Source organism: Cavia porcellus, unplaced genomic scaffold (assembly GCF_034190915.1).
Source record: "Cavia porcellus strain 051 isolate PalLab524CR breed Dunkin Hartley unplaced genomic scaffold, mCavPor4.1 scaffold_10, whole genome shotgun sequence".
Lineage (NCBI taxonomy): Eukaryota > Metazoa > Chordata > Mammalia > Rodentia > Caviidae > Cavia > Cavia porcellus.
The window spans coordinates 11,361,165-11,378,598 of record NW_026947493.1 but is presented as its reverse complement, the minus strand read 5'-3'; the positions used below and the strand labels follow the sequence as shown (position 1 = coordinate 11,378,598).

Genomic DNA, 17,434 nt, shown 5'->3' with positions numbered 1-17,434 from the left:
TCAGCTCTTCAATCTTCTGATCTATTGGGCCAAACTGTGTTTGTTCAGCTGTTTCTTTGTGGGTCACAGGGAATTCTAACATTAGATTCTCTGGTAAACGATTCTGGCTTTAGCTATATGTACTGAGTCTAATACTTAGTGTATACAGATCCCATGTGGTTCTTTTTTAGAAAGAATGTTTTTCTTTCCATGCATGATGTTAGTATTTTTATTATCACGAAGAAAGAGTGATTAACAGCATTAAAGAAAAAAGTGGAAGATGTGTAATCTAAATATGAACATGCTTCATTATCACTAAGATGTGGGACTGCTTACGAATGCTGGCAAAATGCAGTGACATGGATCAGTCACCATATGCTCTGGTTTTAGAAATCCCAATCTTAACTATAGAAAATACATGTGGGATTACCACATCATCGAAAGCTTAGCATCTTGCAGATGTTTATCTCAGAATTTCCTTTAATCACTTTCTCAAATGACTGGGAACCCAAATCTTTTAAATCCTAATTCATTTGGCAGAAATGTATCTTCTCGGGTCCCTCCAACTCTTTCAGAGTTATCATTATCACAGGATAGACTTCCAATTCATAATTTTGAGGTACTTCAGTTTGTCCCCTAAGTTACCATCTTGAATGCTTAACATTCTGACTGTTTGGCTGCTGTCTCCTCAGCTGAAAGCTGGTATCCTTTTATCCCAGACTGCTGGATTTAAATGGTGAGTAAATAGATGCCCAAACTCTGATCAAACTGGAGGCCTCAAGATCCGCCTGCTGAGCACAGACTGTGCTGTGTTGTAAGCAGACTGTCTCTGCCATATGTCATCTTCTGTGCTGTCTACACCCTTTCAGGGAACTTCATGGGAAACACACCACTAAAGATGTTTATCTTGGGATTTGTAATTTGTTTCTAATTTTAATTGCAACCAACTCAGATCCTTTGCAACAGTTTAAATCTTACTACCCACTGACTGAATACTGTAACAGCTGAGTCTAGCTTTAGGACTAGAGAGCAACTATAGACATGTCCCACATTACCATGGGTAACCTGTACAAATTTATTAGACTTACACAGCTTCAAGCGGTAAAAGTTACTATAATTAATCATCTAGAATTAGTTGATCAGGACCCAGGAAACCAAATTCTTAAACAAATACCATAAAATCATATTTTTCAAACATTCTAACAATTGCATAGTTACTTGCAAGCTGACTCAGAATTGTGAACAAAAATTCAAATTAAAAATATTCTTCTTTTGTTTATATTCTAAATCCCTCTACATCAATGCATGTGTGTGTGGTTATATACAAAAAGTACTGAGAAAGTTTACTTGTTGACTGCAACAGTATATTCATACTCTTAAAGAGATTTTTATTTATTTGAATTCATAAGACCTCTAACTTCTTATGAGGATGAACTTGAGCCTGGAAAAAAATAAAAAACATTATTTTGTACATTTGAAATACTGGGGAAATGGAGATTTTACAGATTTACTCTTGAAAATGGGATAAAGGAAGGTTGAAGAACATTGATGTATTTTTCAGTAGAATGAAACGGTGTAATAGTTGAAGGGGAAGAAATTCTCCCTGAGAGCTAGTCCATGGTTGCAGGGTTATTTAATAAATGGGTGGACTTATGAATAAATAAGGACACAAATACTAGGGATAAGAATAAGTCAAATGTCAGGAGGAGAGTACTTTTTCTGTCTTACTTTCTCTCTTGTTAAGGACATATATTTCCTGAAATATGTAGTCACAATGAAGTTTGATGAGCTATAATAAGTAGTAGAATTATGGTTAAAAATGAAAGTAGACATCATTCTGGGAATCCAGTATATTTTTTGCTTTAAGCATGTCTGATAGAGATTAGGCTTTTTTTTTGTTCTGTTTTTTTGGCAGAGTGTTTTAGTGAACAAATATACTGTTTGTATTTGAAAGATTGAAGTTTCACTTTTATACTTGTTGGATTCTTATACTGTTTCTATAATATCAAGCGGTGAATACATTAGACATCTAGTTTTCTAGTAAACACACAATCTAAACTCTTGGGGATGATGTAAAGATTAAAAGTTAAATGAAGGGTGGTAAACAAAGTGCCTAGTCCATGACAAATACTTGATAAATAATGGACTCCTTTCCTCTATTTAGACAGTAGATGTACTATTTAGTTGACAAGAGGAAATAAAACTTAGTGATATGAATCTTGATATACCTACTAAATCTCATTTGAAACACATGGTTGGTGTGATTCATGGGGGATTTTATCCAAAGACAGTTCACTCAGACTGTAACCCATTTAGGTCATATACCTAACCAATCACTGGATTTTTAGTTCTGTGCGTGAATAAATTTTCTTTTTCCTTCCATGTAAGCAAGTTTGACTTTATGCTACCTGTAACTAAAAGGAAAATAGTTTCACTGGATAGTTAAAATAGTTTAGAGGATAGTATATAAGACTCCTTCTGATTCTAACATTCTATTATTTTGTAGACATGGAAATCTATTTTATATATGAATACTGTATACATATGTGAAAATATGAAGGTATATATTGGATATACATAAGCATGTGTATATGTACATAGGTCCATATGTACATATAAATATGTATGTGCACAGATATGAATAAATTCCACTTAGTATTTATCAGACACATACTATTTTGTACCAGCAATTCCACAGAAACAGGGTTGTAATGATTAACAAAATACAGTTACTTCTGTCAAAGAACCTAAACGTGCGACAACTAAGTTCTCTACTTGCAGCTTGGCTGAATCCTTACCGTTGATTTTTTTTAAAAAAATCTATCACTGAAGTATAGCATACAGGAAAACAATAACACTAGTCAAAGTATATGGCTTGTTCAGTTATTAAAAAGTGCTTTAGTTCATTTACTTATATCCTGTACTTAACTCATGAAGCTGTTTTTTCTGTGCAAACATATTTCCTATGAATGCTTCCATTCACTTATTATTTAGAGGCATTCAGTGATCACAGGACAAGAATTTATAACTGGAATTCTAGTTCCTTGTCTCCCTTGCTTATGTGATGAAGGATTCTAAAATAGTTTTTTTTCACTTTTCTCATCTTGAACTAGTTTTTATAACTAGAACATAGATATATTCAACTTATTTCCCAAGTTATTGCAAGAAAGAATGAAGCTAATATTTACAAAGTGCCAAGTATTTAGCTTGGTTCATGGGAGCTTCATGTCAGCAGTGCTGACACAACCTCTTAAAACAGACTTTGTCATGAACGTGAGGTTCGGTCACTGAAGTCTATAAAAGAACCACGGAGAAGGCATTCACCGAGCTTCTGAAGCCTAAATCATCACGTGGAATGTCATGTGGAATGGGGCCCCTTTCACCCACACAGTGGGGCAGGCTTGAGAATTCCTGGTGGAAGTTTTCCTTTTTCAGAAAGTGCGTGTGAGGGGGGCCAGTCCTGTCTGTAGGCCTGGTGCTCATATGCAAATCTGACACTTCTTATTTCAGGCTGAACATCTGCTGTTCCCGGGAGGACGGAAACAACAAGGGAAGGACGAAAAGACTCTTTGGCTTTGTTTATTGGGGAGCAGGTGGTTTTATTTTCCTCTACCTTTTCCAGTCAAACTCACCTCCCTGTCCCCCCAAGGAATTTAGAAAACTCAACTTCTCACTGGAATCCAAAGTACAAGGATGCAACCAAAATGTGGCTTTTATTTTTTGCAGGAAAATGTATCACGTTCTTTGATTGATGAGAGGCTACAATATGAGAAAATCCTAAGATCACGAACATTTGTCACTACAGAATGGTTTAAAGATTTTGTGTGTTTTCTATTTTACTTGCTTTTATTGTAAAATGCATATTTAAGTGGGATTTGAGTTCTGTGAAAATGATACACAGAGAACAATGGTGAGGCGTTACTTAGAGGAGATTCACAGTTCATATCATCACTAGTTTTGCATCTTTTGTTCAGCATAACCTCTGACCATTCACCCTTTTCAGTGATTCTGTTTCATATCTGAACTTTTTAACCCTAAATCTGCCATAGAAACTAGCCACCAGTGCAGTGTGCTCTCTCTCCATCCTTGTTGCTTCCCCATGTGCACAATAGTTGAAGAAACCTGGGTGGGCACTCAAGGTGTAGGAATCTAGAATCAACTAGAAGTCCAGATTAATTTTCTGCCCACACTGATTGAAGGTGTTTTGTCTCTGGACACTGTCTGCTATTTGGCTAAAGAAACAAAGGTGATAAACCTGTTGATGATGGAAGAATGGAAAGGATGTTTAGAGAAAAGGAACATTAAAAAATGGAAAGAAAATCCTACCACAGTTTGAGAACTAGATTGTAAAACTCACTGCGAGGCAACTTGTATGTGTGTATATTATGTTATTTGATTCCATTTGATACCAGAAATTTTTTCAATAAATTCCTGCTGCCTTTATTCCATATTTCAGTTATATTTCTACTGCTCACAGTCACTGTCCTCATTCTAAATTATTCTAAAGCTTACTAGGATTCCTAGGATGACCTTTTCATCAATACACCCACACTAGCTCTACTCTAAAATAAGAATTTAAAAAAAGAACTGTGCAGTTTAAGAAGGGATGAAAGTAACTTCTGTTGTTTGATAACTTTTAGGACTGTAAAGATTCTGACTCTGTGAAGTAGAAATCTAGGCAAGAGAGACAAAAACTCAGCATTGGACAGGACATGAATTTAGAGGCCAGGAGAGTCCAATTCATTCAGTCTTCCTTGAGATCTTCAAGGAAGAACAAGGAGATGAAACTAACAAAAATGGAGAAAATGATGCAATAATTGTAGGCAATCATTAAGAGAAGAGGACACTGCGGGTCACTTTGCTACAGCGAGATGGAGCAGGGTGTGTTGGCAAGTGTAAGGAGTCCAATAGTAGCTTTCACTTACTGAGCACTGAGCAGAAACAGTGCTAGGCTTAGGAACTGCTAAGTGGAACACAATCTCTTCCTTCAAGGTACTGTGTTTGCCACGGTCACTGAGTCCACTGAAAGATACCATTATGGGAAGTTTTAGGACATAAAAGACATTCTGGATACAAGTAAAGTTTCCAGGCCACTACTTACTGAACTTACAGCAAGTAAAATAGTTTGCTACAAGATATTTTAAAGAAATATATTTTACTTCCTAAAGGGCAGTATTTTAAACAGAAAACTGATAAACCCAATGCCCATTGGGCTCAAGACGACAAGAAAACTGCCATAGTAAAATGACACACAGGTCCTTCAACATGCAATTTTCCAAGAACAATTATCACAAAGAGATGCAGTATTATTATTTCTCTTGTTATTCAAATTGTGCCAGCAGAACTTACTTAGTTCTCTTGAACAACTAAGAATCTAATCTGTCAGACATGATTTTTAAAATTGCTATTCAGTAAATCATTTTTAAGAAAATTACTTCCAATCAGCCCAATTTCAATTTTGGATTAAAATGTGGACTAAACTTAAACCAAGTCTTTTCTTTGAAGAGATTGCTTTTTCAAGCATTCTTGCATTAAACTAAATTGTAAAATAGTCACATAGGTGATAAGAGATGCTGGAAAATCAAAGATATCACTTGAAAAATCTAGTTGGACTTGTTTTCAGGTAAGGGGAAAAGAGTGGTGTCAAATCTCATGACTATCCCACAGCTTAATTACACAGGAAATTGTCCAATGCTAAGCAGTCTAAGCAGATTCAACTTAAAAATTCATGGGAATTAGATAGATGCTTATACCACGATATTTGCTTTTGAGATAGGCCCTACCTTCTAAAAACATAAAAAGATTCATCTTTGTGTGTTAAGGGTGTGGGGTCCAGATTAGTCAGATGCACGGATTCACACTTGATATTATTAAGGTGATTTCTGATTGGGGAACTGGAGAAATCAGATTGTATCAGAAACATCAGACCCCATCACAGACCCTATGCTTTACAGTGTACCATACAGGGTAACAGATCTATGTATTACAGTGTGACAAAGAATTTTATAACCACAGATTAACTGTTTTACTAGACCCTGGAGTTTTCCACATTTAAATTCATTTCACCTCCCAAATTTGTAACCTTGTGCCATAGGCAATAAAAGTGAGATGATTTTGGAATTACTTAATGGTTAATGGCACCATATCTCAATTTTCTGGGAAAGTATTATTGTTATAATAGCTCATATATTCTGCAGAAAATGGATATGCTATCTTAGGTTGGAAGGCCAATTTTCTTTCATCTTAACACTACTTATTATATAGAACCATCTGGAAGAAGTATATTACCAACATTACAAGCTATTTTTTCTATTATTCAGCTTAAATTCCATACGTGGGTTTTGAAAACCTCCTAAAGATAGAGGAGGTGAAAAATAGTTGTTACTCAATTTAACTTTTTTCCATTTATTCTTTCAAACGTTATTCACTGCTTGATACATTCTTTGGCTTTGTTATTTTTTGGGTTTATAATTTTAAATCCCCTTAGTAATTCATTTTCGACTTTATTGATAGAACATCCAGGATGCTACCATTAGGACTTTCTTCATTTTCTCAAAATCTCACATGGTTTTCAGATCCCAAAGTAAATATGTTGTCATGCATTCACTGCATATTAAAGGCTGACTCTGTACAAGGTTGTGCCCTAAACCCTGGGACTAGCAGTCTAGGAGAAGACAAAGCCCTCATAGATGTTCTATTAGGAAAAACTGACTAGGAACAAGAAAATACATAAATTGAAATCATTTCTCATCATATTAAATGTTATGAAAAAATAAATAAGGTGATATGATAGTGCATATGTGAGGGGGAAAACTCCAGGCAGGTGGTCAGGACTGGTCAGAGGAACAGAGCAACATTACAGAAAGAACCAGGAAAAAGTTCAAATGCCTGAAAAGTAGCTGGAGTCTTCATATGTGAGGAAGGGCATCTGGGGTGGCATCAAACAGATGTGAAAGGTGGGTAAGGGTAGGAAGGCACTTTGGATTATGATAGGAGGCCTGGAGTTACTGTCAGTGCACAGAGTTATTCAAATATTCTAAGCAACAAAATGGCATGATGCACTTTATATTTTGCAAAGATCACCCCTGTTACCTGGAGGAGAGATGGTGGTAAATGGTAAGAGTAGAAGCAGGGGAAATTCTATTTATTCTTATTTGTTATGATCAGCTGGATATGTTTCAGCATCTACCACACATATGTACACACATATGCACACATATGTGAATACACCCCAGCATGGTCTATTAAGAGGTAGTTAATTTTTCCATTAGATAGTATAGATAACACAGCTGGTATTCAAGTCCATAACTAGCATAAAAATTACAAAAGATAGTGACTAAACAGCATCTAAGGCCAAGTAAGTAATTAGAAGAGGCAGATGTTAATCCTCCAGAGCCTTAGCAGTTGCTGTATAATGCATTCCTACGTGTGCATGGATGCATGTAGGTATCTGCTTATACAAGAATCTGCAAAGATAAAAGATATAATTGTATTTCCACTAGACTTTTTTTAATGTGTGCAACCTTAATAAGGATCTTTTATACTCAATAAATGATTCTGAATGGGTCAGTAAGGCCCCCAGATTGTGATACATAGTAAGTGAACAGGGAAGGGATCCAACATGTAATTAAAAGCGATCATAAACCATAGATTTTGTCAGACACATAAAGAGGCAGGTGGTCCATGGCAGTCCAGCAAAATACCAGGGAAAATGGTCACTAAAAGAGACAGAGGTGAAGGAGAGGGAGCGGGAGAGAGAGGGCACTGGTGTCTCAGTGCATTGAAGTGAAATGGAAGAACACTGAAAAAAAGATACTAAAAAGCTGCCAGAGAGAACAGATGATGGATCACTTATAAAAAAAAGAACAATTTAAAAAAGTCACAATTCAGCTTATTAAAAAAGATGATCTAATCTAACAATGAAATCCATAATAACAACTTTGAAGAATTGAGAGAAAATAACTATCAAACAAATATTAAGTGCCTGCTAGCATGAGGGCAAAGTGAAACTCAGTGCTTTCCAAGAAAGGGAAAACTAGTATAAATCCAAATTAGTAAATGCAGTGTGCTGTTATGCAAAAATGGGCAAAAAACCCACCGCAGAATAAAATAGAAATCCTACAAACTTGTGGACATATATTAATAGTGCATAATAGAGACAGCTGTGCAGATTAGTGGGGAAGTTAGATATCCAGTAACGGTGCTGAGAAAATTCATTAACCATAGTAAAAACATAAGCTTCTTACTATAGCTCATTAGCAAAATCAATTCCAAATGATTAAAGAATTAAAGGTGAAAGTCAAAACTTTAAGACATTTTGAAGGAAATAAATGCAAATATTTTTATGAACACAGGTCATGGATTGTTTCTTAAATAAGACATAAAGAAAATCAGCTTTAAATAAAACATTTGTGAATTCAACTTACTAAAATTAAATCACCTGCTTATTGTATAACAGCATAAAGATTGACAAGAGGCAAACTGTAGCTGGAAGATATGTTCCATTTATACAACTGATGTAGGATTATCAAAATTAAATTATTTTGATATAATTACAAATTTTACAATAATTATAAAATTATTGTAAGAATCATTTACAAATCATTACATAAAAATGATAAATATGGAAATAAGACAAAATATAGACAATTTAAATGTTCAGCTATAAAATGAGTAACTAAATTGCATAGCCACACAACACAATTTTAGCTACTAATGAAAGTGAGGAAAGGGTTAACTATCGTGATCAATCTTCCAGTACAGGGAACATCACAAAGCTATGGTTGGGACCTTTTAAAAAATCATTGAAAGCAGGCAAATCTAAACAATATATTGTTCAAGAACACATATACATGGAGCATAATTTTTTTTAAAAAAAGAGGAAGAGCAACACATGAATTTTGTTTTTACTGACATCTTCCTCTTGGGACTTCTGATTGGCACAAGCAAATACCTAGGAGTGCAGAGATTCCTCTCAAACATTTCACCACCTCTCACCTTAATATGTTTAAAATGGCACTCACTATCTCCCTACAAACATTTCATTCACCCCTCTTTTTATCATAATAAATATTTCCATGACTTATTTCATAATCTGGTTTGGGTATGCAATATGATAGAAAAATAGTATGTACTTAAAAAAAAATTGTGGCAAAAGACACATTACCATTAATCTTTCTCAAAATACTTTCCCTTTGTTGAGCATATTTCCCCCATTGTTTTTGCCACTTTCTGAAGCAGTTCCAGAAACCCTTTTTGTGAGTGGCTTAGGTATACCTGCATCAGCATCTGAATTGATTAAAAATATTTGCCTCTCATGGTCATTATGACTTTGAGGAAGAATCGGAAGTTTTATTCTCCAGGTTCTGATTAATAACACAAATGAGGGCACACTAATATGTTTAATAGCTGCTTTTCCATTGAATAGCACTTAGTAGCAGCGCTCAACGGATTTTCTATCACACCGTGTAAAAAGGATCACCAGAATAACTTCAGAAAATGGCAAAATGAGGGGGTGAGTGTGCTTCAAGGATGCGGGAACATTTTGAATGAGGTTAATGTCAAGATGTATTTATTGTAATAATTTAAAATATTTAAACATTCATTGTATGTTTAGAGCACCCCATGTTTGTGTGTGTGCATGAGTATGTTTGCATTTTGCCTTACTGTTAGGCTAAACCCATTGCCAAGCCCATCAATTTTACTCTCGCAATGTATCTTACATTTTTCATGTCTTTTCTGTAACTACTGCTGTTAACTGCTCATTCCTACTTGTTATATCTCATATTGACGTCTCTGCCCTAAACCCAGCTGCCAAGGAGAATAGATAACCTTGCTCCTTTGCTCAAAGCTTTCTAGTTGTTCCCTATTGTTTTCACTTTCAGAATGAAGTTCATGAAGTAAAGATGATGACTTGTCTCGCTGTATCACTCCAGGCTCCTGTTTCGGTACACCATCCATTCATGTCTCTACACCTGCTTTACACATGAAGTTTTATAAATTTAATAGTTTTTATTGGTACATGTTTACATTCATCTTAGGGAGATGCCATAATTCCTTTTATTCCTCTTTCTCTTTTTTCCTCCCCCACCTCAATCTTGCAATTTCCTTCCCAACTGTAAAAGATCTACCTTCCTGTTTCTTAATGTCTGCATTTTATTTTGAATTATTTACATTTTGGGTTTCTTGTATTAGAGAAATGATGTAATTTTTAAAATTGTGTGTCAGATTTCACTTTACTGCCTCAAAGGGCATTCATTTCCTTTGCATGCTCAAATTTATCCTTATGTGAGAGTAGTACTCCCTTATATATAAATTGTATTTTCCTCATCTATTCACCTGTTGATGGATATAAAGGCTGCTTTCAGAATTTAGCTATTATGAATTATGCTGCTATAAAGATGGTATATCTTTAACTCTTTGTCAAGGTACTTAGCTGGGAATATCTGGGTTGAAAGAACTCAAAAAGTCAGACTTTCCCTAAAAAATTCAATCAAAAAAAGGGTAACTGAAATACTCAGAGGGAATACTAATGGCCAATGAATAAATGAAAAAATTGTTTGACAACATCTTTAGATGTTGTCAAAATGCAAATTAAAATTACATTGAGATTCCACCTTACTCCAGAAAGAATGGCTATCACCAAAAAGATTCAAACAGTTTCAAGTGTCATCAAGGCTGCTTGAGGGTAGAGGAAAGGTACCCTTGTATGTTGAGGGTGGGAATGTAAACTGGTACAGCCACTCTGGAAATCAATATGGAGATTACAGTTGGGATTGTTTCTCTAGTTCCAATTGTTCTTCCCACAATTAGCCCCTAATTGTCTCCTATCTGTTTTCCAAAGCATTTCCCTGGCAACGCTTCCCCAATCCCTGCTGTTCCTTAGTCTCAGCAGCACCTGTGATGCTTCTCTTTGTAACTAATATCAAGAAACTGACCTCCTCCCTTAAAATGGTGTTTTAAATGAAGATACAATTTCAGACCTCGAAGATATGAATGAAGAAACAGGAAAGGAAAGATCTTTTAAAAATAACAAGGAACGAGGAAATAACAACTCAACAACTGCAACAACTATATGCTACCATTGCCTGTGCCTTTGGAGAGCAGTCAGTATTTCATTTATTGTTCCATTTTACATACTCAGATTTGTGCTTGGTATGAAAATTTTGAATAATATAAATTAATAAACATAATTTGTGAGATAGAAGTGATTTCTCCAGAATTACTGGAATATAAAGAATCAGGGGCCAGAGGGGCAATACATCTTTCATGTAATGCACTCAAAACTTTTCTGAATGACCTCTTTTTGGTTCCCTTTGATTACTCCAATATCCTGTCTACTATTTCTGCCAATCTCAAAAACTTAGCTAAGAGTAATCATCTAATTTATCCTTTTTCTTTTCTTGTTTCTGTTTTTGAGACAGGGTCTAACTATGTAGTTTATGTTGGCCTTGAATTGTACATAGCCCAGGCTGGCCTCAAACTCATGGTGATTGTCTTCCTGCTTCAGTCTCTTGAGTGCTATGATTATAGGCATGTACCACTATACAAGACTTCCTCATTTTCCTCTTTCTTCTTCTCTTCCTTTTCTTATTTTTGTATTTCTTCTTTCTCCTCTTTTCCTTCTTGCAACTCTTCCTCTCCTCCTCCTCTTATTTATTCTTCTACTTCTCCTTCTTGTTTCATAGAAGGAAACCAGAGCCACAGTAAAGAATTTTATTTTTCACTAACTTAGATAGAAGATTGAAGAAAGAAGAGGTGCACAAGAAGTCAAAGATCAGAGTTTATTGCCTATTTGAAAACATTTTGTTGTGAAATATCTTTTGCCTTTGCCTATTTAAAAATTTGAGCTATTAAAGATGTCAGTTTTAATGCATATTCTTTTCCGTATATATGTAATGCAAATATTACCTCCCACTTTGTAGTTTTACTTCCTATTCTTTTAGTGGCATCTTTGATGAATAGAAGTTTTTACTAAATTTATCCATTCTATATCATTATGCCTTCATGTTCTTTTAAAGAAGTTTTAGCTTGAACTGGGACATGCCCAGTGATCTCCAAGCAACTAGCAAGGGATGAAATCCAGCCCCTGGCCTTGACTGTGCACATGGGTTGAATCCCAGCATATGAGTAAACCTTGGAACTTCGCTCCCAGGCAGTAAGATCACTCAGTGCATCTGAAATCACCCTAAAATGCACCAGAGGTACCCGTGGGCCTAATTCGGCCACACTCAGTGAACTCCAAGCAGCTATCAGGGGCTGGAATCCAGTCCTGGGGCAGTGAATCCAGTCCTTGGCCTTGACCATGGACATGGGTTGAATTCTAGTGCACAGGGAAGTCTTGAAAATTTGCTCCCAGGCAATAAGACCATGTCCTGCATCTGAAATCTCCAGAGGACACATGGGAATCCCCACAGGCCAAACTGGCCCATGCCCAGTGAATTCCAAGTGGCTAGCATTTGGCACCAGTCTGCCCCAAGAGCCAAAATTGGGCCAGTTGATTCCCAGTGTATTGGGGAAAGCTTTGAAACATCACTCAAAACCCAGAAATATACGAAAATGACAAAACAAAAGAGCAAACATTACCCTAATACCAAAACCTGAGAAAGACACAAATAAAAAATATAACTACAGGCCAATCTCCCTAATGAACATAGATGTAAAATTTCTCAATAAAGTTTTGGCAAGCAGAATGCAGCAAATCATCAAAAAGATTATACATCATGACCAAATGGGATTCATCCCAGGAATTCAGGGATGGTTCAACATATGCAAATCAATAAATGTAATCCACAATATCAATAGAGCCAAAAATAAGAACGACATGTAGATGCAGAAAAGCTTTTGATAAGGTCCAGCACTTATTCATGATAAAAACCTTACAGAAAATTTGAATAGATGGTCTTTACCTCAATATGATAAAGGCCATCTATGATAAACCAACAACCAGCATCATATTAAAAGACCAAAAACTGAAAGCCTTTACCTTAAAATCAGGGACAAGACAAGGATGTCCATTATCACCACTCCTATTCAAAATAGTGCTAGAAATACTAGTCAGAGCAATTAGACAAGAGAGAAATAAAAGGAGTAAGGATAGGAAAAGAAGTTAAATTATCATTATTTGCAGATGACATGATACTCTACATAGAAGATCCCCAAAACTCCATTGAAAGACCCCTAGCCATAAAAATAAATTCAGTAAATGTAGCTGGATACAAAGTGAACACTCAAAAATGAATAGCATTTCTATACACTAACAACAAAACCACTGAGAAAGAAATAAGAGAAGCCACATCCTTTACAATAGCATCCAAGAAAATAAAGTACTTAGGAAATAATGTAACAAAAGAAGCAAAAATCTATTCAGGGAAAATTATAATACCCTGAAAAAGAAATAGAAGAGAACCTCAAAAAATGGTAAAACAAGCCTTGTTCATGGATAGGAAGAACAATCATTGTGAAAATGGCCATTCTCCCAAAATTTTTATAGAGATTTAATGTAGTCACAACCAAAATGCCACTAGCATACCACACAGATCTAGAGAAATCACTCCTAAAATTTATCTGGAACCAGAAAAGAACTAGAATAGCAAAGGCAATTCTAAGCAGCAAAGGCAAGGCAGGAGGCATCACAATCCTTGACTTGAAGTTATACTACAAAGCAACTGTAATAAAATCAACATGGTACTGGAATAAAAACAGACCTGAAGATCAATGCAATAGATTAGAAGATACAACCACAACTACAAACACACTCAGCCACCTTATCTTCGATAAAAGGGCCAACAATGTCCACTGGAAGAAAGATAGTCTCTTCAGTAAGTGGTGCTGAAAAAATTGGCTCCCATATGCTGAAAACTAAAAATAGACCCATGCCTATCACCCTATATAAAACTAAAGTCTAAATGGATCAAAGATCTAAATAGTAAAACAGAAACACTAAATTTTTTGGAAGACAAATTGGGTAGAAATCTTGAAGACATAGGTGTAGGTACAGAATTCATGAACTAGAATCAAACTGCACGTGAAATATTTCACACAATCAATAATTGGGATCTCTTCCTATTAAAGAGTTTTTGCATGTCAAAAGAAATCTTTTGCATAGTGAAAAGAAAACCACAAATTGGGAAAAAAAATCTTAGTGAATAGTCCCTCAGACAAAGGACTTCCGTTCAGAACATATAAAGGAATTAAAAAAAAATCAAGTCCCCCAAATTCAAAGACCAATTCCAAAAATGGGCATCTGACATGAATACACAGTTCTCAGATGAAGAAATACAAATGCAAATAAATACATAAAAATGTTCAGCATCATTGGCCATTGTAGAAATGCAAACTAAAACGAGCACTGAGGTTCCATCTCACTCCAGAAAGAATGGCCAGGATAAAGAAAACTACCAACAATAAATGCTGGAGGAGCTGTGGTGAAAAGGAACTCTCCTGCACTGTTGGTGGGAGTGTAGAGTGATACAACCACTGTGAGGCCATTCTGGAGATTCCTCAAAAATCTGGGGTTAGAAGTCCCATTTGTGACCCAGCTATTCAACCTCTGAGCATAGTCCCGGAAGAACTGAAAACATCATACCACAGTTATATATGGGCACTCATGTTTATAGCAGCACAATGTGTGATAGCCAGATCTTAAAAACAATCTAAATGCCCATCACCTGAGGAATGGATACAAAAGATGTGCTATTTTTATACAGTGGAGTACTACTCTGCTATAAAAATGATCACATTGAGATATTCATAATAGATAACAACTTGAGACCATACTCATAAGTGAAATAAATCAAACTCACATGTATAAAGACCATATAGTTTCCCGAGTGTATGAAATGGTAAGAATGCATAAGATACCAAAAACTCAGTAAACACAGTGAAAGGACAAGAATCTTCTTAAAGTGAAAGGATAATATTTCAGTGAAAATGAGGAAAAAGATAAAGGAAGGGAAAAAATAAAATTATATAAACATAGTATAGCTAAGATGATTGTGCTACAAATTCTATAAGTTCATGGAACAAAATAGTTAACACTCATAGGATTGGAACAATTGTGCATATTATTATATAGTGAGCTGAGGAACTCTTTGAAGATCATTATGTAAAATAACCCTAGTTATGCTCATATCACCTTGTTTTGAAGGCCCATATTGTCAGTGTTCTGGGCTCTTTGTTATTGTTGTTTATATGTCTTTTTCATTTCGTGTTTTTAAGGAATTTGTTTTGCTTTGTGTTGTTTTTCTTTCTAATACAGAAAGAATAGGTATACATGTAGAGAATCATGCACGTTTAGAACTTCTAAACAGTTTATGAGAATCGATTATATAATGCTCAATGAAATGAACCTGCTACTTTGCAAAGAGACACTAAGGTACCCATAGCTGATTCTGTAGTATCATGATGTGAAACACAGCGTTATTATTATTTTTGTTCAGAGTGATTTTAGGCTGTTTTGTTTTCATTTCAACATACATGAATGTATGGACAGCTATTTTGAAAAGAATGAGAGACATATGGCAGCCATTGTTGACTTCCCTATTGTCTGGTGTTGAAGACCTAAAATGCCTTCATCATTCTGTTCTGATCAGTTTTATACTATTTTGTTTTGTATGAATTCATTGTATGTGAAGATATGGACAACTATTTGGAAGAAAACAAGAGACAATATGATAGACAGTGAAGATCTCTGGTTGTTTAGCTTTGAAATCTGTGTCTCTTACATTATTTTCTTATCATGTGTCTTATTCTGTTTAATCTTACCCTCTTTAAAATAAAATTAAAAAAAGAAGTCTTGGCTTATCCCAAAGTCATACTGATATTCAGAAATGTTTTCTTCTAGGAAATCTATTATTTTCTTCTCATATTTACATTTATGAGCTTTTTGGAACAGGGTTTTAAGGATAGTGTGAGGATAGAGATCAAGATCTTGAACAAGAGATCAAGATCACATGGATTTTAAATTAACCATCCTCTACTCATTGATAATGTAGCCTATCCTTTTATTACAGGGCTTCAGGTACTAACTTGTAATAAATAAAGACCCATTCATGGTGAGTCTGTTTGTAGAACCTATTCCATTGACTAACTGTATAGCCTTGTACCAATATCACATTGGTTTAGTTACAGAAGGTTTATAATATTTTGGACCTGGTAGCATACATCCACAAATTTTGTCCTTCAATATTGTCATAGTTTCTTTTCTGGGAAATTAATCTTGTAATCAGCTTGTAAAATTGCTTATATATTTGGGTACATTTTAAATAAATATTACAGTTTCATTTATTTTGATTCATTTTCTTATCAATATCATATTTGCCATATCTATGTACATCACCATGTATAGATTATTTATTTGTACTCAGTGCTGAATAGAATTCTATGGTGCAGATGAATTAAATTTTATGGAACCCACTTACCTGCCTGACCACAAAATTACAACAAAAATATCATATAACTCCTTTATCAACTTACATGAAAAAATTTCAATATATATCTAACAGTAGAATTATTAAGTCGTAGGTTCTGTGTATATTTAAATGGACTAAATACGCCAGATTTCTATGAGCCATAGATATACGAGTCTATATGGTTACACCAATAACCACAAAAGTGTTATACAATTTTATTAACCTCCTTCTTGATCTGAAAATGTAAAACCTTGATTTGTGGATTTTTACTTTGGCTTTCATGCATCTATTGTTTTGAGAATATTTCATTGTACTTGTTACCCTTTTATGTTTCTTCATCTACAAATTGCCTCCTCATATCTTTGGACATTTTTAACAATGATGCCACTTTTTAATTACTTATTAATACCTGCAGACAGGTGTTATAGGTACATTCTATTCTCTCCTTTATTAGTTTTATACATACCACTAGTCTGAAATTTTTCAGTGATGCTTATTTGTGTTAATTTGGTACATGTGATTGCTGTGGAACTGTAATAATGTTTTATTATTGTAAAAGCATTATCATAAGACATGCATATATGTCAGGACTCAAAGTGTTTGCACCCCTACACAATACACACATAGTGACTGGGGATAAGGAAAATGGGGAGCATTGTAATATTCTTATAAGTATGCTGGTTCTATGCTGTTATGGGTCAGTATCACGAGCCTCTCAAGTACCATCAAATACATCAAACTGAAAAAAACCTGCAAACAGGTGATCCTCCAGGAACCCCTTGTCTCTGCTTCAGGGACCTTTTCTGAAATTTAGTGTAACTTCTTGTAATTTGGGAGGGTACTATTGTTCAAAACCTTCAGTGGAAGATACTGAATCCCAGAACATGGGGGAAATTTCTCCTTGTTCCCAGTTTTACTAAAGAAATAGAAAGAGGAGACATTTTTATACTGATCAAAGCATATGTCAATAGTGGAAAGCTGAAGAAGAGATGAGGTAATTAACACATTAAAAATTTTAATAGTTTTTTTTTCATTTAGAAGCC

The 17,434-nt window shown here is 35.0% G+C and overlaps 1 protein-coding gene across 1 annotated transcript in view; it reads right to left on the bottom strand.

The window, feature by feature from the left end:
- The window catches only part of Kcnh8 (potassium voltage-gated channel subfamily H member 8), a 356,910-nt gene that overhangs the window by 53,589 nt on the left and 285,887 nt on the right, over positions 1-17,434 (bottom strand). The window lies entirely within an intron of this gene.